The sequence below is a fragment of the Drosophila navojoa genome, chromosome 4 (genome assembly GCF_054131105.1).
Source record: "Drosophila navojoa isolate 15081-1374.11 chromosome 4, UAZ_NAV_1.0, whole genome shotgun sequence".
Taxonomy (NCBI): domain Eukaryota; kingdom Metazoa; phylum Arthropoda; class Insecta; order Diptera; family Drosophilidae; genus Drosophila; species Drosophila navojoa.
The window spans coordinates 16,975,723-16,999,984 of record NC_142892.1 but is presented as its reverse complement, the minus strand read 5'-3'; the positions used below and the strand labels follow the sequence as shown (position 1 = coordinate 16,999,984).

Here is a 24,262-nt window from a genome sequence, read left to right as displayed (position 1 = left end):
TATATTTTAGATATACATACGTATATTATACAAATGAGTTGGTTCATGGTTATATTCGAAGCAAACATTTTGTATGAACACAACTACATATACATATATATTTTATATATACATTTATATACATACATACATATACTCATGTAATTATTATATATGTACATATATTTCCCTTGTTATTTGTGCTGCAAATGAAAAGAAAACATGCCAACAAAAGCGAGGCTTGCAACACAGATGTTCCAGCATCAATATTAACAATAAAATAATAAAAACAAAGTATCTTGTATAGACAAATATTTAGCTCTCGAATAGATAAATGTAAACAAGCATTTTGAAACAAATTTGCAAAAAGCAGATAAATGAAAATTAAATGAAAATTAAATGCTATTTGCACATTGTCCATTCGAGGTCACAGTTCGAGCCAAGTTAAATGCCTGGGCCAAGCAAACAAAACAAAAGCTTTCTCTGCGCATCAATAATAAATACTTGAGGCGAAATAACTGCAGATTGAATCTAAATCAAATATTTATTGTTGTTTTCTACAGGGTATGCACTGAGAGTATCAAATGCTATTTTACAATTATTCAATTGCTGCAAACAAATTCGCTTTGTTATGTCAAACGCACGCACACACAGATGTAGTCATTACCGTTACATTATAATAATGAAAAGCTTTCACTTAAAAGCAAAATTCGCAGCTTGTCAAAGCGTGTGTGTGTGTGTGTGTGTGTGTGAGCAGTGGCTGCCGCAGCTGTGACTACCTACATGACGACTACCCACACACACACACACACACACACACATAGTATACAGCACCTACTGTTGCTCCAGTTACGGCTGTCGCTGGTGTTGCTGTTCCACGTAGGTTTCGCAGTGGCCATAAACAAGGACACACACGCAATTAATTGCAGAATTATTACAAATTTCATTACATGCTAAAATATGCAAATTGTTTGACGTTGCGCCCACCCTTTGCCACCTTGCCCAAAAGCTGGTACTATGCTGTCCATGCAATTAAATGCATTTGCATACATAATAAATAAATAATGTAGCAACAGCAGCAGTAGAAAGAAAAATACTGAAATGCCTTTTAATTATCATTTTAATGTGTTTATGAAAATTAGAAATGCGCGCTAAATGCGGGCGAAAAACAAAGAGCGAGAGAGTGAGAGACAGAGAGAGAGGAGAGGATGAGACAATGTAGACTTTTAAGCTTTACAGTGTTGCAGTGCTGCTGCTGCTGCTGCTAAATTGTGAATTGAGCAGGAGTGAGTGGGACAGAGTGTGAGTGAGTGTTTGAGGGACAGCTGCATTAAGGGACATTAACAAATGCAAAAATCTACAGCTGCCCGACACAGTAGAGTCAGTTGTGTGTGGCGGGGGTTGGTTGGTTTGTCAGTTGCAGTTTTTGTCCCAAAACAAAAATTGAAACCCATTTGCAAAGTAGCAAATGTCCATTACATCAAAAAATATTGTTGTTGTTGCTGCTGTCGGCTGACTGTTATTGTTATTGTTGTAATTGCGCCAGTTTGCACTGTAGCTGCTGATGTTGCTGTTGTTGTTGTTGTTGTTGTTGCTGTTGCAGCATAAATATTGCATGTCTACAAAATATTTGGGTTAAAATTTTGCACGCACACAGACAAGCACACACACACACATACACTGTAAGGCATGCATATAAAAAATGTTTTATTTGCATGATTGCACTCAAAAAGGGAGTGGGAGCGCAAGAGGGAGAGCTGTTGCTGCTACTCTGCTGCTCTGCTGCTGCCAGCGCCGCCAGCTGAGTGTCAGTTGAGTGGCGTATTTGCTGCCAGCGGCGACAGCAGCGTCGGCTGCAATCGAATTGTTTGTGTAATTGTTTCTTTTATTTACAGTTTTTTTTCTTGCTTTGTTATTTTGCACGATTTTTGCTCCCTTCCATCCTTTGGACCGACTGTGTTTTGCAGCAACAATAATATGTATAATAATAAAAGCAAACAGCACAAACGCACCTTGCGGTTTCTGTGGTCGCCGCGTGCCACTACTGCTGATGCTGTCCTGCTCGCACTCGCATGTGCTATACGCTGAGTGAATTGGACTGTGAGATACCCAAATGCAGTCGACATTCACATGTGAAGCGCAGACAAGCAAAGCTTTTTGCGTTTTTTGTTGTTATGCTTTATGCATTATGTCGGAATGGTTCAGAAATCGTTTTGGGACTGCGGCACTTTGTTGCTAGTTGCCAGTTGTTTCATAGTTTTTGTAATAGGTCTCCAAAGAGCTGTTATCAACAAAGTTTGACGTGATGACAGCCTTTGAGTGCTGTTAAAGTGGAACACAGAACCAAGGTGCATCCAATATGTGCATTTAAATCTTGTGTATGAAATTCACAAATATTTGTGAATGTATGAATGTATGGGTGCAGACACATTTATAGGCAAAGCTATTGAAATTCCATAAAATTGGCTGTGCCTTCAGCTATCGGAAGTAAAAACTATTCATTTATACATTTTTTGATATACCCATTTAAATAAAGACAATAGCTGACATCACACACATAGGCATAGTATTAAAATGTCTTCACTTTGAGCTTTGCCGCTGTGCAAGCGAGACAAAATAAGAGAATCGCTCATAAACATAAACTCAGCAATGACATCGCATAATGAATAAAATGAAGAGAAACGAAGAACAACAACAAAGCAAACGCCAAACATTTATGCAAAAGCTTGTCGCTATAAATAGTCGCATAAATACATACGCCCAACTTGTTAATATTGCGTGTGATTAATAAACGACAAACTCTCACACTTGTAAGCTTTCATGCCAAAAAGTTACTCAAGCGTGACGCTGTTCTTGCTATGTTACGCTCATTTGCTTGGCTGATAGCAGCAACGTTTCATGTAGACTTTTGGACGAGCGTTTATTAACGTCCTCGATAGTATAGTGGTTAGTATCCCCGCCTGTCACGCGGGAGACCGGGGTTCAATTCCCCGTCGGGGAGAGACTGAAAGTGTTTTTTTTTTTATTTTATTTATTTTTAAAAATTACAAACAATTAATTGAACTGCTGCTATGCAATGAAGCTGCAGTATTTCATTGATATTTCAATCTTTTCAAACATTTAAAAATAGAAAGCTCTAGCAGTTGCCAATGTCAGTCAGCTTGGCCCCCACAGCTCATAACTCGCTGAAAAGCTAAGCCCACAAGGCCGAATAATGGCCACACCCACCCACACACATAACGACCCCCCCGAAAAATTCGAGTGAAAAGTGCGTTCCGATTCATTTAAGCCCGAAAAAAGTTACGAAAAAATAGAAATGTAAAAAATATACACACACACACACACACTCAAAGCATAGCCCAAACAAAATCTGCGCAAAACCGCAAAACAATAGTCGGAATAGTTTTGAAAAAATCTATGCCACTGGCATTCAGCCCCGCCCACCGGTTAGAGAGGCGCCGGACCTGTGACCAGCGGACCACAAAAATCACGTTATTTCAATTTAAATGCCCCACAATCGCCGCTCCATCAATGGGACTTGACTCCCGGTGCGGTTCGGTCCGGTCTGGTTAGCTATTGCCGTGCGTGTGCGTGTGCGTTTTGTGGCATTCTTGAAATGCTGGAGCTTACAGGGCGGAACTTTCGATCGACGCCCACGTGCAAAAATGTGAAAATAATCCCAAAGCCAGAGTGCGTAATATCGCCAATTTATCACCAGGCGTTAGGCTTTTCACACACAAACACAGAGTAGATGAAAGTGAGTGTGGGCAGCGGGAAGCTGTGGATGCAGCGGCTGCCGCTGCTGCTGCTCTTCTTTCACTCTCGTTTGGCTGCGTTTGCTGGGACGCCTCTTCAGTCTCCATTATCGGTTGTTGCGACCTAATGAAGAATTATGTTCATAATTTCCAAATTTATCGCTGCGACCCTCTGACAACATGTACTACGATCATAGAGATGATGTTGATGCTGCTGCTGATGATGATGATGAGGAGATGATGATGATGATGCTGATGATGCTGGCTGTCGGAGCGCTGTCTAACACTTAAGTGTGTCAAAATGTTGTCGCTCTGGCGATGCTGCCACACACACATTTTGCTGTGGCATGCAGGCAGATGCCCTCCTGCCCCTGCCCCTGCCCCTGCTCCTGCCCCATCTGTGGCCCCAGCTCCATACGCGTGTTAGTTACAGGGCGACACACTTCGAAATATGTGTATTATTTATATTTATGATGCCATTTCACTCCACTCCAGCTCCCAGCTCCACAGCTCCACAGCTCCAGCTTCTCGGCAGCTCATCCTATTTCAGCTTCAATCATCAACTTGGCTCGACTCTCTGTATTCGGTTCACAGTTCAAAAAGTCATTTCAAGTTTCGTGTTTCAACAAATTTCAAGTGAAAGTTTTACGCATTTCTTCATCATGTTCTTCTGCTTCTTCTTCTTGCACCTCTTGTTGAGTGTGTGTGCTATTAATTTTCACTTAGTCCAAGTTCTCGTTGCGTATTCAATTTCATTGTCAATCCTTTAAATCGTAACAGCTGACAAAACATTTTCCATTTTCCTCTTTTTTTCTGTATTTAATTTGAATTATTTTTGGCTATTTTCATTTAGTCTCTGACTCTCTCTCTCTCTCTCTCTCTCTTTCTGGCTCTGTTTTTAAGTGCAGCGTTGATATTTATGGGACAGCATATTAAATTTATATGTTTTGCTCTTCATTACAGATTATAGACAGACCGAATTGTGTGTGGATTAGTCGTCGAGTGGATACACATGTTGCTGAGCATCAAGAATTTTATGGGTGAGTGTTCAGAAGTTGACTTTGTTTTGGCTAGGGCTTTATTTCGAGCATAATTTAATGGGAATTTAATGCTGAATGTCTGTGAGACATTTGCAGAAGTATATAAAATAGGGAAATAAATGTGGTCAATGAATACAAATACAATTATAAAGAATATATATATATATATATATATATAATAGTTATAGTTGGGAAAGTAAAAGTATATAAGAAAATGATTTTTATACTTAAAAAATTATATATTTGTATATGTATATTTTTTATTATGTTTTTAAATATTATATTCAGTTCATCAAAAACACGAACTTGGAAACTGCAGTCTAAAAAAAAAAAAAAAAATAAAATAACAAATAAAAAAAAAATTAAAAATAACAAATAAAATAAATAAAAAATAAAATAAAAAAGTATAAATATATAATAGTAATATTAAAAAATAATAATAATAAAAATAATAGTAAAAAATGAATAAATAAATTACTAATACATATATTGCATTTTATTAAGTTTTTAAATATTGTTTTCCATTCATTAAAAACTTAAACTTGACTGCAGTCTAAAAAAAAAAAATAAAATAAAATTATAAATAAAAAATAAATACACAAAAATATAATAAGAAAGTTATAAATAAGTTATAATAAGTTATAAAGTTATATATATTATAAATAAAATAAAAATGATAAAATAATAATAATAATAAAAAAATATTAATAATACAAAAAATGAATAAATAAATTACTAATAAACCCACTTGACTTTCATGAATGAGTATACAAACTTTGCCTGCAATTAAAGTTGCTTCAAGTTCTTTGGCCAGTCAAAACTTTATCAAGCATTAAAGTCGTTTGCAATTTTGCAAATTGAATAAACTCTCTAAGCTGTCAAGTCAAGGCAAAGGCGACGGCAGGGCAATTAACTTATAACGCATTTCAATCATAATTCCACCTGAAGCCAGCATGACTAATCTCTAATTATGGTCGCACATTAGCAACATTTCAAGGTCAAACAACAAAAACAGGTTTCAGCGAAATGCAAAATTAGCGCAAAGTACAAACATTTTAATATACAAGACTTGCTTTTGTTTCTATATATGTGCATGTACATATATAAATATGTATCAGTGTCTTTCTCTGTCTCTGTATTTGCATATTTTTTTGTTGTTGCTAAGCTTAGCTCAGACATTTAAATTTGGATGCAAAAACGATTTGCATAATGCGCAAATGTTGCGCTCGATTGAGCATAATTTCGTGGCACAGCTGAAAGATATTACGAAATTGAGTTGAAATAACCGTTGTCTTGCTTTCATTTTTTTTTTTCTTTCTTGGGCCAACGGAAATGCATGCAACATGTTTGCCAGCGCAGATACTTTGGCTGCAATCCGTGAGATACTTTTTCATTTATTTCATTTGGTCTTTGTTGTTTCTGTTTTTTTGGCAGTCAAGGATCCCGATCCAGCGCTCAAACATCCTGTGCAAAATTTGACGCCTGCCTTTTATTTCCTCATGTTTTCTTTTTTTGCACTCTCTCTCTCTTTTTCTTTCCCTTCCATTTTGTGGCATGCCTTGTGGGCGGCTGCCACGCCTGCCGCCGCTGTGCGTTTGTCGCCGCCTGTTTGTTATTTACCGACAACTTTATGGCCACATGTCGACGTCCTCGTCGTCGAAAGCGATAAAAAATTGTCATCATAAACAACAGAGCACGAGAGAGAGAAAAAAAAAAACACAAAAAACAACAAAATTTTTGTTGCTTAAATTTCTGCCTCGTTTTGCTGTTGGCATTTTCTTTATTTTCTTTGGCCTTTTTTTTCTGCAGTTGTTTTTCCCCGACGAGCATGTGTGAAAAATAAGCAGCCGCTTGAGTGGTGCCCCCCCCCCCCCCCCCCCCCCCACGCCACCCGCCATGTGGGTAATGCTGGGGGCGTGGCTGGGCTCGAAAAGCGCCGCGGCGTCTATTTAATGAAGTGCCATCCCAGCCAATTCCCAAAGCCCAGCCCTGGCCGGGTCTGGCCTAAGGCCTTAACTCAGCTTGTTGTTGTTGTTGTTGGGATGACAGTGTGAATTTTCACATGCGACTTTTAGCTGCAGTCGCCGCAACTGCACAAAGAGCTGCCATTGAGTTGTTTCTCTTGGTATTTGCCCAAAGGTGCTATGTGTGTGTGTGTGTGTGTGGGCGGGCAGCCAAAATGAGGTTGGCAATTGAATAAATTATATGTGAGGAAACTACGAAACTATAAACTGGGCAACTTGATTGGATGCAGCTCATAAATGGGTTTAATAATTGTAGCCTAACTAAATAAAGCTGGAAATTTATTTGACGGAAAAACCAATTTTAGTTCCAACTCCACTCGCTTTGCAATGGATGAAGTCAATGGAATTCTGTAATAAATACTATATACTAATTATTAGTATTCAACTGAAAACTGGAGATTTTCATGTGATTTAATTAACATAATATTCATATTTTTTCTGTGCTTTTTATTTGCAAGATATTCATAGTATTTTTTTTTTCGTCTTACAGTACTTTGCGATGAATAACAATTAAACAATTTTTAAGTTTGCTGAAGCTAAAAATAAATGTTGATATTAATATAGCTTTAATCATTTTTTATTTGTATTTAATATGTACTGAACTTTTTATTTTAATATTTTTTTATACTTTTAAAACGATTTTGTTGAGTTATTGATTTTTATTAATTTTGTTTACTAAAGATTTTGTTTGTTTATTATTATTTTTTATTTATTTTTTATTATTTATTTTATTATTTTATTATTATTTTTTTTTATTTTTAATATTTCGATTTATTTGTATTTCTTCTTGTTTTTGTTATATATATTTATTTTATTTTTTATTATACAAAATTGAAATCAATTATTCAATAAGAAATTTCGTAAAATTTGTTACATTCAGCTGAGATGATTTTCATCTCATTTATCATATATCAATTAAATATAGAGAGAAATTATAATGATTTTTATTTTTGATTTCATTTTAATCTATGAATTTATTTAAATGATATTCAAGTTGCTTTTTTTATATTTCAATCTAATTCTTGCGCATTTAGCAGAAGTTCTGGCAATAGAAATTCCCCAACTGTCAGCAGCATGGTTAACCTTTAGTATTTTTCCAATTGAAATCAATTCGATTCGCATCTGGCCACATTTGTCAGCTGTATCAATAACAATTTTAGATTTCGTATTTTGTTGTTTGTAATTCACCCACAGACATAGAAACACATTTATCCCAAGTCTCGACAGGCAATTTGTTTAGCACACAAATATTTATTTTAATAATATTTTTCTGTCTTTTTTTTTTTGTTTTGTATTTTTGTTGAAATTCCTCACATGTAATTGTCATTTTGTCAGACAAACAATGGGCTCAACTCTGGCGAGTTGTGGGGCCGCCCAGCAGCGGCAGCGGCAAGTGCTAAGCTCTCCATTGTTTGCCCACGACATGGAGCAGGAATGGGGGTAGGGGGAGGGGCCTCGCTTGGGGCTGTACAGCACAGCAAATGCGCAACGGCCGCATAAATAACAAGAAATTAGCAGGCAAATATCTCAAGTCGCAGTCATAGGCGAAAAAAACAAAAAAAACTTGAGACTTGAGAATAAATCTGGAAAACTTGTTTCTCTTTGTGTCTCTCTTTTTTTTTGAGTTTGCAGCGAAACACCTGCGTTTGCTGTTATATTTTGGTTAAAGTACTAAATCACCTGCTTGGTAAAAGTTTATTTTTATCTAATTTGAATTTATGCGCCTAGATCTTTGGCGCTAGATCAGAGCAACAGAAACAGATACAGAAACAGAAACAGAGACAGCAACAGAAACAGAAACTGGTTTCGGTTGGCCCCGCTCGTGATTTATGCCCCACGATCAGAACTCGCTGCCCGATTGTCACAGTAGATATGGCAGCAATGCGCTGCGGCTTATTGAAAATGATAAATATCAGCTATGTAGATGGGCCCAGCCACATGATGTGGATGTGAGTTCTATGCAAATTGCGTCCATTGTGCCGACCCAGTGTGCGACCCCCAAAAGTGCGGCTCATTAGCTCAAAAGGTTAGTCGCGCTTGCATTGTGGACTATATACGCAACAAATATGAATATTGTTAGCTTGATAGATTTAACGACTAATTTGAGTGGATTTCCAGGGGCTTACACGGGTGTTGAGTGCGGAAGGTGATTGAGCAAAGGTTAAAGCGGATAGTGGGGATTTCAAGTGTGGCTTACGAACGGTTTGAAAAGGCCTTAAATTTCCATAAGAAAGGCTTGAGAAGTTATCAAAGAGAGATAGGAAGAGAGAGAGAGAGAGAGTGAGATGAGAGTTAATATGGAAAAATTTAGGCAACTAGCTGAGGTCTTTCGAGGGGCTTACAATGAAGGCACAATTCAAGTTTTGGAATTGGAATTATACTGGAATTATACTCTTAATATTATGCTTATGGAATATTAATTTTAATTAAATTTTATTTCATTTTATTGAAAATATTATGTCCTAATCAAAATAATAAAATAAATAAATATATAAATACAAAAATTAAGTAATAAATAAAAAAAAAAAAAAAATAAATAAAAATAAAGTAAAATAAAAAATAAAATATAAATAGATATAAAGTAATAAAATAAATAACTTTATAAATAAAAAAATTAAATAATAAATAAAAAAAAAATAAAAAAAAATTATATTATAATTATTTAATATATATAAATTAAAATATATGATAAAAAATAAAATAAGCAAATGAAAAATAAAATGAAAGAAATAAATAAAAAAATAAATAAATAAACTTTAAAAAATTAAATAAATAAAAATAAATAAATAAAAAACACTAAATACAAATATAAAATTAATTGAAAATATTAAATTAATATTCTATTTTTATTCGGTTTTTAAGAGCTGTGTGCTCATATTTCTGTAATAATAAAAGAGGCCTAGCTATATAGTATTCGATAAGTTCAGCTAGTAATAAATCGCCTCTATAGGATCCACGTACTGACTGAAAATAAATAAAACAACCACTGAGTTTCCCAAGGTTGACTTCATTCTCCTTTCCAATAACTTCTCCCCCACGCATTAGCAATATTACGATTCTTGATATATCAGAGCGTTTCTCTGGCCCCAAATAGAACTTCAATGCATTCTGATGCCGTATACAAACATAATAAAGAAGCGATTGCAGTTGCTTTTTGTTTCCAATGAACAAAGGTTTGCTTTGGCTGCCCTTTTCAACAATGTTTCATAAATACTTCAGGCACGCACACGCTGCTGAGCGAGAAGCGAGACTCGCATTCAGTCAAGCAATTCATTGATTTTGCGGAATCTCTGCTACAACAGCAACAGCAACTCATAAAACTACAACATACAACATAATAATCAACAGTGAGTGAAGTAATTGGAGCTCCAGCCGCGCTCAGTTCACAGAGCCCAATGGGCGAGGGGCAGCGGTGCGGGGCAGGTCATGCGGGGCACATATAAATCTCGAATGAAAAAGAAATTCATCTTCATAAAAAACAAAAACCGGCAGCGGCTGTCGATGCAGCCCAAAGCCCAGCCGTAGCCAGCTGTGAGAGATAGTTTACTTGCGATAATCACACCAATTCAAAGTCCCCCCGCAGCCCCCTCTCAGCTGCGCGCCCATGCCTCGCCATGAAACGTCATAAACACTTGAAAAACTGCTCAAATTTTTGATGTACCACTTACAAGTGGAGCGTCGGCTGACTGGCTGCGATTCGTGTGAGACGAGGGGGCACTCGCAGATACCCTGTAAGAGCTGTGTGTGCCGGCAGCAGCCACAGACGTTTGATCGATAGTAGTTCGATCTACAAGAGTTCGATTTGCATGTTTAGTAGCTCGTAAATCTTCACAGAGGCACAAATAGTTTAGTTTAGTTTAATTTTATGGCCTAGGGTATTTAATGTGTTTGTACCAATTTTTATTTGCTGCTCCGCCTCTTCTACTCTGATTTTATTGGCAATGCGCTGGGTTTTCTTGGCGGCTTCTTTTGGCCAGGCGATCTTGCCTCCACACTCGAAAATTACATTTAATGTGTTGTTGCAGTGATTTTGGTCTCGTTTTTATCCATTTATTTTAGTTTATTTTATTTTTCCTTCTCTGTTTCGTTGTTGTTGTTGTTGTTTCTCTGTCTGGAGAGGCGTGAACCTGTTGAAATACGCAGCCAGCATCCGTTCTAGCCACGGCCAGTGTCTGTTTTGGGCCGTGGGCTATGTGGGCTCTGTGCACGTTGGCCAACGCATTTTGTTTTGGTTTCTCTTTTCTTTTGGGCCAACTTCAATGGTGGCAACAACAACAACATAATTATGTGTGCTATTGCGCTTAGAACCTGTCGATTTAGTTGTCTTTGATTACATATTCCATCTTATTTGCCTGACAGCTTGTCCGACCTTAATCACATTTGAAAGTTATGCGCAATAGAGTTTTTGCTTGATTTTGGGTGTTCGGATTTCTGAGATTTCTGGGATTTCTTAATTGCCAGACCTTGGTTTGGGGCTTTCTTTATTTTCACCTGGCCGCGCGCACTTGGTGCTCTTGGCTAATTGCCATATTAACCTATGGCCCCCATGCTGATGACGATGTCGATGAAAATGATAATGATAATGTTAATGATAATGTTAATGAAGCTGGTCTGCGTGCTCTTGTGCTGATTTGCAATGATTGAATGAACTCTGCTCGACATTCTGGCCAAGTGAAAGTAATTAGTTGGCATTGCCTTCGGGTGAAAGCTGAACCTTTAATTGTTTTCTGTATGCCCCATGTCTGGCTGCCCCATAATCAATCAACGCTCCAGCCAGCATTCGCATGCGTGCGATGCCCCTGCGGTTTTACTCTACTCTCTTTTCATTATTTTCGTTTTGTCTTTTTTTGTTTTTGGTTGGGTGTGTCTGGGGTGGTGTCATGGACTGTGGTTGAGCTGGAGTTCGAGTTGTGCTTTGAGGCAGCGAAAGTGATGTTTGATCGCATAACTGATTAGCTCATACAGAAGCCATGTGAAATAGCTGGAGCTGAGCTTCAGAGAAATATAATAATATATTTTTATATAATTTATTTTTTAAAAGTTCCACATTCAACAGCCTCTAGAAATTTATTTCCCGCAAAACTCTAATAAATTCTTTTTCATTTCCAAATTTGCCTCTCCTAAATATTGATGCTGTCGCAGGAATTTATAAACTTGTTTTACTACGAACTCAAAATCAACTTTACGATCCAAACTTGAGATAAACTCGTGATTAATTTCAACGATCGATTCTTGATTAAAACGCAATTTATTTGCTTAATGGCCCTGTCGAGTGGTTCTTTATGGCTGACTTTGAGCTGTAAATTGGGATTTATAAATCAATCGGTATATATTGTTAGGCTGGCCAATTGTTTCACACGCAAAAATATGTTAATCTGCTCAAGCTTTAGGCCCAATTGACTCTAATTGCTTAAGTTGCTTTGGTTTTTTTGGGGCTGACCACCCAGTTGGCTTTCTTTTCCTCTCACGCTCTCGTGTTGCTGCATCAGATAACGATCCCTGGCCGATTGCAACCCCCAGCACAGCATTCCGATGCGTTTCACGTTAAACTGTGCCAGTTCAATCAGGCACAGGATGGCCTCAACATGATCAACGATCAAAGAGATAGAGAAAGGGAGAGAGAGAAAGAGAGAGAGAGATGTGCCTCGTATGAGCATATAAACATTGCAACCGATCTGGATCAGCAGCTCGATCGTAGCAGGAGTGACTGAGTTGGGGGCAAGCTGCATTCAAGCAGCGCTGATTGTCATAATTAAGGATGTTGTATGTTGTTGCTGGCATGCCAGACGCGATCCACTCGAGGCACTTGTAAAACCAACAGAGATAACCGTAAGAACAAGTTTTCTCAAACTGCCAAAGAGCCGAAGACAAAGCTTCCGGTTGCCGGCTGGCGGCTATGACTGTGGCTGTGGCTGCGGCTGTGGTTTTATGCCTCGGCTCTTTCCAAGATCAGCCGCCACATCTCATAATTGCAGTTGAGCAAAAATTATATAGCTCTGATCTTCGCAGATCTCTCACACAGCACACATAACGCATGTGTCATCCTCTCGACAGGGCGCAGAGAGCGACACCGACTCGGATTATGTGTCTGTGTTGGTGTCTGTGTAAATATGCCAGCGGTGCAGAGCTTCACTCAGCTGCGATCCACCGCAATTACTGCAACTGAGTGAGTGCATATATATATATATATATATATATGTGTGTGTGTGTGTGGCTTAGGCAATCTGTGGCCAGCCGCTTGCCGGCCTGCACTCGAGACAAATGTATATCATTCATCAAATTAAAAGTTCAACAGCGTTGCAGTTGCCAGTTGCCTGCCAGTTGCCGTGAGGCAACAGCCAAGCGCGAGGGCAGTTCTAGAGTTTAAGCAAGGATTTCCTTGAGCAAATATAAATTTGTAAAATCAGATACATTTTGTACAATTTTTTTAAGAGTGTTTAAAGGTTTTGGCGGAAAAGAGAGAAATAATTTAGTACAATATATGCAAGATTTTATATTAAATAAAAATACAATAAAAATATTTTTAATATAGTAATTTAACACGTTATCTTAAGTTAAGAGTATCTTAAGTAAACGAAATTTATTATTGATTTATTATTATTTATTTTCTATGTATCAGTATATATTTTTTATTATATTTAGATATATAATAAGGTATTATAATAATTATAGTATTTATTAGATTTATTATTAGAATTTTTAAATTAAATGTATTATTATTTTATATAAAATATTAATTTATTTATATTTGACAGTTTTATGTATTAAGTCAAATAATTAATTTAAAAGAGCAGTGTAGAAAATAATTTACTATAATAATATATATAAATAATAATATAATTTAATATACTTACCTTATAATAATTTATATTAAATATGAATTATTATTCTTTAAACATAAATACCATAAACATTTTTTATTTTTATATAAATTAATTTATTAATTTTTCTTTTTATTTATAAATATCAATTTTAACACTTAAAATCAATATTTATTAATAATATATATTTTTAATGCAGCTTAAATTTATTATTATATTATTATCATATATTATTATTATTATATTAACTTAAGCTTGGCCAGCTGATATTCAACTTGACTCCTTAAAACTCTTCTGGCCACCCTCGCTTGTGTCAGCACAGCAAAACGACCGCAAGTCCAAGTAACTGACAGAGCAACTGTTGCTGTTGCTGTTGTTGTTGCTGTTGCATTTGACGTCGCCGTTGCTCTGGCATTGCTCTATTTTACAGCCGGTCTTTGTTTGGCAAGAGCAGAGGGAGGGTTAGTGGGAGCTGAGCACTCTTTGGCTGCCAATCATTGCCCTCGCTGGCCCGACGACGCGTCTCTTGCTCATCTTTCGACTCCATTCACTCAAACATCAGACGAAAAGGCAACTCGCTCTAATTCTGCATCGGCCCCAACTCCCATTATTCCCCACTGTGGGCCACTTGTTGGCATTGCCGGCTAAGGAGCCCAGCTGCAGACCCCAGGCCAACGCTTATTAAGAGGGCTTTTCAACTTGAATGGCTTCCTGAGCCACTTTAATACAATCTATATGGACACAAGCATATATGAGCGCACACAACTATATGTTTGAGTGTATGTGTGTGTGTGTGTATGCATGTGAAAGGCTGCAGGTCGAGCTGTTTGCCCTTTGGCTCCGCTCTCTTAGATCTGTCTTGGCTGTATTTTAAAATAGCATTTATGAGCTTAGACGGCTTAAGACATTTTATTGGTTATTAGTTTGTTGCCAGAATTTATGTGGCACCAAAAGTTTGCCGTTTTACCCGCCCCGCCGCATGGCTTGAGAAATCAGAGCATCTAATGAGCTTAGCACGTGTTGGTCATCCATTTCAGTTGCTGCAGCTTGTTGGATCCTGCTTAGCTATCCACTCGATGTTCGTTCGTTCGTTTCTTGTTGTTGTTGTTTTTATTGTGCTGAGACTTAAATCTTTAATTGCTTTTCAAGTTGTGCGTGTGTGTGTGTGCAAGCATTTTAGTGTTGGTTTTAGTATTTATAATGGCAATTTGAAATTGCGGCCAAGACAGCAAGTCCAAAATGCCTTTAGAGAAAAATACTCCAATTAAATTTGAGTCAGCTTAAATTTTAACTACTAATTTTAAAAATAATTCTGACATATTATATAGTATAAGTATATATTTAACTTATGTCTAATTAAATTAAAAGAATTGTTTTTTAAATATGTAATTAAATAAAAAATTATAAGTTTATTTTTGAAATAGAAAATATGAAAAAAATAATTGTTTATTCTATTTAAAATACATAAATTTTTTTAATATACATATTTTTGAAATATTTGTATTTATTAACTTAAATATATAAAATTAATTAAAACTTGTAAAATTTTTAATATATAAAAATATTTTATTGAAGTTAAAGGAAGAGAATTGAAAATTAATTTATATTTTTAATATATCAACATTTTGAAAAATATTAAAATTTAGTAATATTTTATTTAAAGATAAATTATTCTTAAAATATTTTTATTGTTTTTTTTTATTCAATATTTTTTTTTAAATTTAAAAATAATATTTAAATCTGATTTATTATATTATTTTTAAATATTTTAAAAAAATATTTAATCACATATATATTTTTTAAAATATTTAATTAAATATATTTTTTAAAACTATTTTTGTATATACAAATATTTTGAAAAATATTGTTTGTTATAATAAATGTTGCTTAATGTGTCTTTTGTTTTTATAAAATTTCTACTTTTACTGCATTTTCGGCAACGCCCAATTAACAAAAAAGAACTTTTGCATAACATTGCTTGCTTTAGATTTCCACATTTCTCAACAAAAAAAAAAAAGCTAGCAAAACTTTTGCGTACCTCAAAACAATTTCCATTAGCAAATGCAACCGCAATGTGCCACAAAAAGCTGCTGAAAAGTTCTCTTCGCTTTTTATTGGGTACGTTTTGCTGGTTATATGCAGCCTTGCTCGCTCGTTCGCTCGTGCGCCCGCTCGCTCTACTAATTTCTCGTCTAATAATTTGCACTTAACTGTTGGCCGAACTTTGTGCTCAGGTTACTCAGTTACTTTCATAGAAAATTCCCTTTCATAAGCAAATTTTTCGATTCGAGCTGCGCAAAGCGGACGACGAAATCCACTCAAATGGGGGGAAATTGAGATATAGTTGGTTGGCAGGGGGCGTGTCGGGCTTAAATTACGTGCAGTGCACAATAGTTCAATAACGGATACGCCAGCAAAAGAAAAACGAGCAAAAAATGTAGAAAAATAAAAAGCCACAGACAGGCATCCAGTAGATACGCGCCGGCATGTTGAAATATTGCAGAAATACTGAGATACATTCAGAGCTCGAGCTTGTGGAGAAAACCAAGTTAAGGCCAGCAAAAAAGACAACAACAACAACAGCAACAACAGCAACAATAACAATAGCTAGACTTTTTATTTACATTGTATATAGCACACACGTCGACGGCTAACTACAACAAATACTGGAGCACAGGAAAAGCACACACTGAAAATATTTCCCGTAGCGCTTACGGCTTTTTTGGCCTGACACTCGACATAAGTTATTATTTGCCCTGGCAATAAGCAGTTGTTGTTGAGGGGCGGGGACGGTTGGTGGGGGGCGTGCCAGTTCCTGCCACACAGTGTCCAGGATGTACAGCTCCAGTTTGCTAGTCAATTGTGCTGTGGCCCCTCGCTAACTTGTTGTTGCTGCTGCTGTTGTTGTTGCTGTTGTTGTTGTCTTTTGGCTGTCTTGACTCTGGCGTATCTGTCGCTGAGTCTCTCTGTTTCTGTCGCCCGCCTTTCAATACAACTTTCATGGGCCACCGCTTGCTGAATCGGGGAGGGCAGTTTGAAAAATTTGGCAGGTGTATTCAGAAAAAAATATTGAATGAAGGTAGATTTGTTGGTAAAATATTTGTTTTTTCTAGTTTTAATATTTATATTAAATATTTAAAAAAAATGCTTGTAATCTATAGACCAAACCATAAAAAAAATATAAAAATTAAAATTCAAATTAATGATAATGGCAATAAAAATAAACATAATAATAATATAACATAATAATCATAATAATAAATAAATGATATTATTAATACTATTAATAGTAATAAAAAAAATATTAATTATAAAAATGAAAATAATAAAAAATTATAAAAAATGATTTTATTAATAAATAAATAATATTAATAATAAATAAATGATATTATTAATAAATAAATACTATTAATAGTAATAAAAAAATATTAATTATAAAAATAAAAATAATAAAAAATTACTAAATATAATTAAAGGAAAATATAATAATTTTTTAACATTATTTTATATATTAATAAAACAAAAACAATATTAATAAAATAAAAGAGAATCTGTTCTCAATTGATTCTTTTTATTTCCATTTAATTATTTAAAAGATTTTATATTATATCTACTTTTTTTTTTATTTTAAATTAAATTGTTTATAGTTTAATCTAGAGTTTTAACTAGTTATCTTTTCATTCATTTATTTTTATATATTCTATAAATTTTATTTTGAATTTTCCTTCGCTTATCTTATCAATTCTCAACTGCCCCTTGCTGTTCTACCTCTCACAATCTTTGGGGCAACTCTCGCTGACATTGTTTTTAGCTATTTGCTGCTGGCTTTTGTTTGGCACTCCTCGGCTGGTAAATAATGGTTAGTTTTTGATTTCAAACAATAATTCAATGGCATCGCAGCGGCGCAAAGCAGAGCCAAGTACTGCCCCAACTGGGATAGAAAAGTATCTGTGGTCGCATCCAATCCGATGGCGGGGCTGGCAGTCAATTTGGTGGCGCTTTGCTGACCATTTTTGGGTGGCCCCGCAGTTCGAAGCGTTGCGACGCCTCCTCGAGATACTTGGGCAAAGCCGCACGCGTTCCTCTTCTCACTGTTGTTGCTGTTGTTGTTGTTGTTGCTGGCAAAGTTGGCCATAAAAAGTAAGACAAGTTCCAGAGCGACGCGTTGCCAGGCTGTCGCCCCGTCTCTGGCCTGGCCTGGGCCTGTCAGCTGAAGCTGTTAGATACAATTACAGTTAGCTGCTACAGACGAGACATACTGTAGATACAGCTACAGCTACGTAGTGTCGAGTGAGCTTGGCGGCACTTCTCTCTGTGGCTTTTGATGTTTCGAGCTGTGCCCCTCCGGCTTTCTAGCAAAACTCATGTGCGGTCCTCCATCTGCAGTTTCTCTATGCCCCCCCTCTCTCTCACTCTCTCTGTCTGTGTTTATTTCATCTGATATGAGCTGTCTGTAAGACGAGACAGAGACAGAAGCAGAGTCAGAGTCAGTCGCAGCCAGATTTTATTGTTTCGAATGTAAGATTTGTGCTTTGATTCGCTTATCGTGCCTAGCCTGCATCTGTATCTCTTCATCTGCATGCGCCGATACGTTGAGTCAATCTCTGCCTGCCGGCCAGCCTTGCTGGCATCGCACAATTTGCTACAAATATGAAATACCTGAGCTGTGTGAATCATCAGATACGTTTCGCTTTGGCTAACTGCGACAAGTGTTTGTGGTCTGTGGAAAATTGCATAATTGGCATGTGCGCCGTGGTCAGCCCATATATAATCGCCCCAATGATTCATCATCATCAACATTGCCTTAGAGTTCTCAACTCTCTGATCTGACCTCAGAGATAGGCAAAGTGTGTGGCCAAAGTTGAAGGCAGTTCAAAGCACAGGCTGAACTATCGTTTGCATCGCAAAGTAAATGTTTGCTTTGAGATGGGGAATATTTAAATGGTTTCAGCAGGTGCGGAGTATTACCTAGTCGGGCAGTTGCGACTCTCACTTGCTGGCTTTTATAAATATGGTTGAAATTAATAACAAATATTATAGAGTGCCAATTGAAAGCCTTTCAAATCCGATTGCAGCTATTTAGTGCGCCTTTCTATGCGATTCTCACAAATTTAACTTTCAGCTCAATGCGAATTTGCTCGGTAATACTATTTAAACAAAAGTTAATTAGTTTTCTCTTATATATTATATTATATTAATTTATAATTCTCTCCTCTTCTTCTTACAGCAATGCCTGCTTACACGCGACAGCTTGCTCCCACAAACTAATGCCAATTCATTCATTTAATTGTGCATTTTTTGGTAAGTCTTCATTAAAGAGTTTTCAGTTTTGTGTTTGGCTTATGGAATCATTGGAATTTTCTCACGCCACAAATTGCAATTGCCCAGAATGCAAATACATACTTAAAAACCAGACAGAAACGCAAACATGAACGAAAATCAAAAAGATCTGAGCCAAAGCCAACGGGCTGACGGCGAAATTAACTTTATTCAATCAACGTTTCCAGTGAAACTGAAATAATATTTATGTCATTTTGCTTGTTGACACAAGCCGAAAACGCATGTGCCTCGATTTTGATTTAAAGCCTCGATATTTACATGAGAGCTGAAATGGAATCGCTGTTAATCGCCTTAAGGACTGGCAAATATTGTCAAAGGCAACAGTTCTTAACTTGCGCCTGAACCAAATCAATTGATTTCTTATTTATAAAGTGAATGCGAATGCCACACGTTTCTCATATATGTATATAAGTGAGAGAGGGAGAGAGAGAGTGGGTCTGGTATATCTAGCTGTAAGAGTTTTCGGGTAGCCAAAGGCAGCACCTTCTAAGCTCTAGGCAAACAAGACCGAGCAAGCCGAGGCAGGAAAATGCCACGATGGGAGAAGTAAACAAACAAGACCATAAATAAATTATTTACATTGGCCCGAACGTCTTTGCGGGAGCAAGGTTTCTACTAGGTAGTTTGTGGACGGGGGTGGGTGGAAATATTCTTTATTTTTTTGCAAAATCAACAAAACTGAAATGACAAAAAGGCAGTCGGCCGGCAAAAGCTGACAATGCCATAAGACGCCGCCGACTTGGGACGTGGCGCATTATCAAGGCAAACAGAGGCATAATGGACGCGCATAATGGAGCAGGACAACAACAGCAACAGCAACAGCAGCAACAACAAAAAACTCAGACTCAAATTGAACAACTAATAGTGGCAGAAAAAAAAAGTCAGCAAAGGGCGAGCGATGTGTGTGGTCCGCTAGCGAAATTAAATGAGCCAAGGAAATGGACTTGAGCCTCGAATAGCTCGCACTGAGGGAATAGTTAGTGCGCTCGCATAGGGCTGGCTCATTGTGTTGATAAATAAATAAATAGCCGCAACGATTTGACTTACGGGCTTATGGGGCTAAAAAAAAAAAAAGTACTAAAAAAAAATACTAGCGGAAAAACTACGTATAACCGCTATAAATACATCACAGTGGGCGTGGCGGGGCTTAAATGCTTAATGGGGCGGGCTTTAAGCCAACCCCAAGCTGAATATTAAAGCTAATGCAACTGCGATGATTTGCATTTGTGCGGCTTACAGTAGAATAAATTGATAAAGGAAATGCACAATTTGCGCAGCCATCCGTAATGAACGGCCATCTAAACGATATAAATATTGTACTTTTTTTCGAATAGATAAAAATTGATATTAAATTAAAGTAAAACATTAAAAATAATGCGATTGTTGGTGATAAATTAGCTAAAAATGTAAATGCTAAAAAAGGGGGGAATTTGTTCCGTTTCTGCTTGAAAAAAAGCTAAATTTAATTTAAATTGTTTGTACGCAATAAATGTGTTTGCAAGGCTTGCTTTATATAGTACTGAGAAATCGAGCGAGAGAAATATCTCTACACAATTTGTTGATTTGATCCATATAATTCTGATTTATATACTTTTTTAATAATTTACTTTGCTCTCAACGGCTTGGCTATAGACATGTAATATCAAGAGGGGAAATATAAATATGAAATAATAAATAAATAACTCTTCTACATGGATTTGCCGTTCTGAAAATATAAATATATAAATATAAATATGAAATAATAAATAAATAAGTAAATAAATATATAAATATTTGAATATTCTTTCTAAGCCTCAAACTCTTCTGCATGGACTTTCCTTCCGTTCAGGAGTAAAGACCTCGACAAAGAATTATTGCAGAACCTCACCAATCTAGCTTATGAGCTCACATTTTATTTAAATGCCCAAAATGGAAATTAAATGAAATGCAAAATGAAACTAAAATCAAATGAAATTAAACTGAAATCAAATGAAATTAAATGCGAGTTAGCTGTCAGATCAGAGCAAGTCGGCTAATTCATTCGATCTTTGGAGAGCTAAGAGACTCACTTTTGTGTGAATCGATGCGTGAGCAGAGGAGGATGATTTCTAGTGTAGGCTTTGCTTAATTTTCTTTTGAAATTTTTTCTATATAAAATAAAAGGAAAAGAGCACCCAAGAGTAGTCAGTTACTTGCTAAAACTTAGTGAGCAACTGAAAAAGAAAAAGGGTTTGTTCAGCTGTCAAATTTAAAATTAAAAGAGCTAGCAATTAAAAAAAAAATAGTAGAATTTTGTTCACTAGCTAAGCAGTAATCCAAGACTTCTTAATAGCTTCCTAAGCAACATCGACTAATTTATTTATGCCGTATATTTCATTAATAACATATAAACTAATAGACAATCGACTATTTATAAGCATAAAAAATATATTCCCTTCACTTCAAAATCAATTATAAAATTTCAATAAACAACTACAAATTATAAGCTGATGTGCGAAATTGTTAGCAAATTAAATTAAAAATAGCAACAACAACAACAGCAACAAAATGATGTGTGCTGTCTGGGAAAAAAATATGATTAGTTTGAAATTTATAAAATTTATTTCAAGCGCTTCATTATCTCGATTTCAGTCGCCGAGTTCTTGCCCCGCAGGCAGCTCAATGCGCATCAGCACCCAATTAACCTTAAAAATGAATAATAAAACAAAAAAATACAAAAAAAAAAAACAAAAGGCATTTTTGTTATCAATGGCAGCTGATATTTCTTTTTTTTTTTTTTTAATATTATAATATATGTATATATTTGCATAAGATAATTACGCTAAACGTTATGCGCATTTATTTCCCATTGATTTTGCATTTTTTATGTGAAACGATTTAACAACAAAAAATTAATAGAAAAATGCATTTTAAGGTTTTCTTTGAATGCTGCTGGCGGTTTATTAAATATGCAAATCGTTGCGAGCTGAAAACTTAAATATGCAGCTTACAAAAGACCGAACTAGTTAGCCAGCAACATTTGATAAAAGCGAACAAAATTTTTGCATAATGCGTCAACAAGATATATGTATATGTAAATATATATAAAATATATACATAAATGTTTTGTTGTTTTTCTTGATTTTTTTCTTTCACCCTGTCAGCTAGATTATATGGCCATAATAAATGAGTTCGATCCGCTGCTGTGACCCTAATGAGCTGCAGTCGCTTAGGACAACTTAAAGCGCATCAAATCAAATTTGAATACGGCGAGCTGCAGCTGCAGCAGACGTTAACGAATTTCGATTTCCGATTATGTCATTAGCCACCCTGTGCTGCCCCCACAAAATTCGTATGCAAGTGACCCAGTTTATATTGAAATTACATTTTCTACATATACATATATCAATAACAAAACATGTTTTGCCTGCAATCGCATACATTTTGCCTCAATTATTATTTAATTGCACTTTCAATTTGGCAATCTGTGTGCCACAAACACACACACACACACGCACACACAGAGCTCACATTGTCAGTGTATTTTCTTGTTTGGGGAATTGCACAGAGCGTCGCAGCTTAAGCATATGTATTTGATTTGATATTCAATTTAGCTACGCAAAAGTCAAAACTCTGACGGATTAAGGTTACTCCTGCCACGTAGAAAGTGAATTGATATCTCAAGGCCAAGCGGACTTGGCTTGTGCATATTCGAGTACATTTGTTATATGGCTTAAATCATGCATAGAAATTGTGGATTTTGTTTACAGGAGCTTTATGGCTTTTACTAAATGTATAAATAATTGATTGGGGATTTTTTGTAAGGAAGTTTATGGCATTTATTATATATGTAAATATCCAATAAATTAGGATTCTCCTGAGGAAAAATTATATATATATTTTTTAAATATATACGTAATTAATTAGGATTTGGTCAAAGAAAAGTTTTGGCTTTCACTAAATATATTTTCAATGATTCAATTAAAATATATTTTTATGTTATATATATTTTATTATATGTATATACATATATATTTAAATTATTATTGATATTACGTTTTGGCTTTTACTAAATTTATTCTCAACGAATTAGGATTTTTTCTACGATTAAAATATATTTGTATATTATTTATATTTAATATATATATGTATATATAAATATTTAAAATATTATTGATTTAATATTAAGCAACATAGATAAACTAATATTAAATAACTTAGAGAGAATGCAGAAGGTGGAGAGAAAGGGCAGATGATGTGGATAAAAGGGCAGAAGAGAAAGACAAATGGTAGAAGAAGTCAAGAACCATTAAATATCGAACCATTAAACCATTAATTGACGAGCATAATTTATGGCAGAAGAGTAGAGAATATGCCATAAATAATAAATAAATAAATAATAAAACTTCAATGTAATTATATGCATACGCTCTTTCACACATAATAAAAGAGTATATTCGGTTAGCTTTTAAAATGTTGAGTAGCAAGAAATATAGAACAGAACCAAATAGTTTTCTATAATATAATATAATAATATGAATAATATAATATAATGAATAATATTCATTGCAATATCTATCAATTTCATTTTAATGAGCTAACAAAAGTCGATCCGCACTTACTTTTCCCATATTAATTAAAACTCTTATCTGAATAGTATTTAAAAAATACCAAACCTTATGCATGCTTGAGGCAATTTACTGCAGACATTATTTAGATAAGTTTTTGGACCTAGCTGCCACCAAGACAGACAGTGCGACGCTTCACATGGCCTTTTAGTTGAAAACAAATCAGTATAAATTACCTAAGACTCGAGCAATTTATGCACGCACTTTTGTGAACTTAAAAACGTTTTGTGTGCTCTTTTTCGATGCGTTGCGTCGCTGCGATGCCAGCGCACCCGCCCCCGCTCCCGCCCCGCTCTACTTTGGGGCCGCTGGGTGTGCGTATTCCCCAAGTTTGTTTACATTTTCGATGGTTGCTCGTAATTGCCGAGCGTAATTTATGCCAGTCTCGGTCGGGCCCAAAGTCAATGTCGAACGGGGGCCGAACCAAAAGCGAAACCAAGTGCAAACAGAGTCGAGACACGGACATGGAAAAGCGTTTATCTGAGCAAATGTATCTCAAGGCAGTAATTACAATTTATTGTTGGTAATTATGTAATTTCAGATGCGACAGATATACATAGTTGACAAACCAAGTGCGTGTCTAGGTCATTGGCTGTTCGTTGTTGTTGTTGTAGTTGTTGTTGTAGTTGGTGCATGCATCTAAGCTACTGTCATTTTCATGCGTGCGCATTTGAATGAGTCTGAAGAAAGAAGAAGCAGAATGCATTGTCAGGTTGA

At 35.7% G+C, this 24,262-nt stretch overlaps 1 protein-coding gene and 1 non-coding gene across 2 annotated transcripts in view; both read left to right on the top strand.

The window, feature by feature from the left end:
* Nucleotides 1–24,262, top strand: part of caps (capricious) — a 70,478-nt gene that overhangs the window by 25,777 nt on the left and 20,439 nt on the right. Inside the window, exons 3-4 of the mRNA XM_089259075.1 lie at nucleotides 4,698–4,774; nucleotides 18,847–18,920. The gene's annotated coding sequence lies outside the window, so the exon portion shown is untranslated. The remainder of the gene's footprint in view (nucleotides 1–4,697; nucleotides 4,775–18,846; nucleotides 18,921–24,262) is intronic.
* On the top strand, nucleotides 2,909–2,980 carry TRNAD-GUC (transfer RNA aspartic acid (anticodon GUC)). Its single transcript has one exon. It is a non-coding gene; the product is annotated as a tRNA-Asp (tRNA).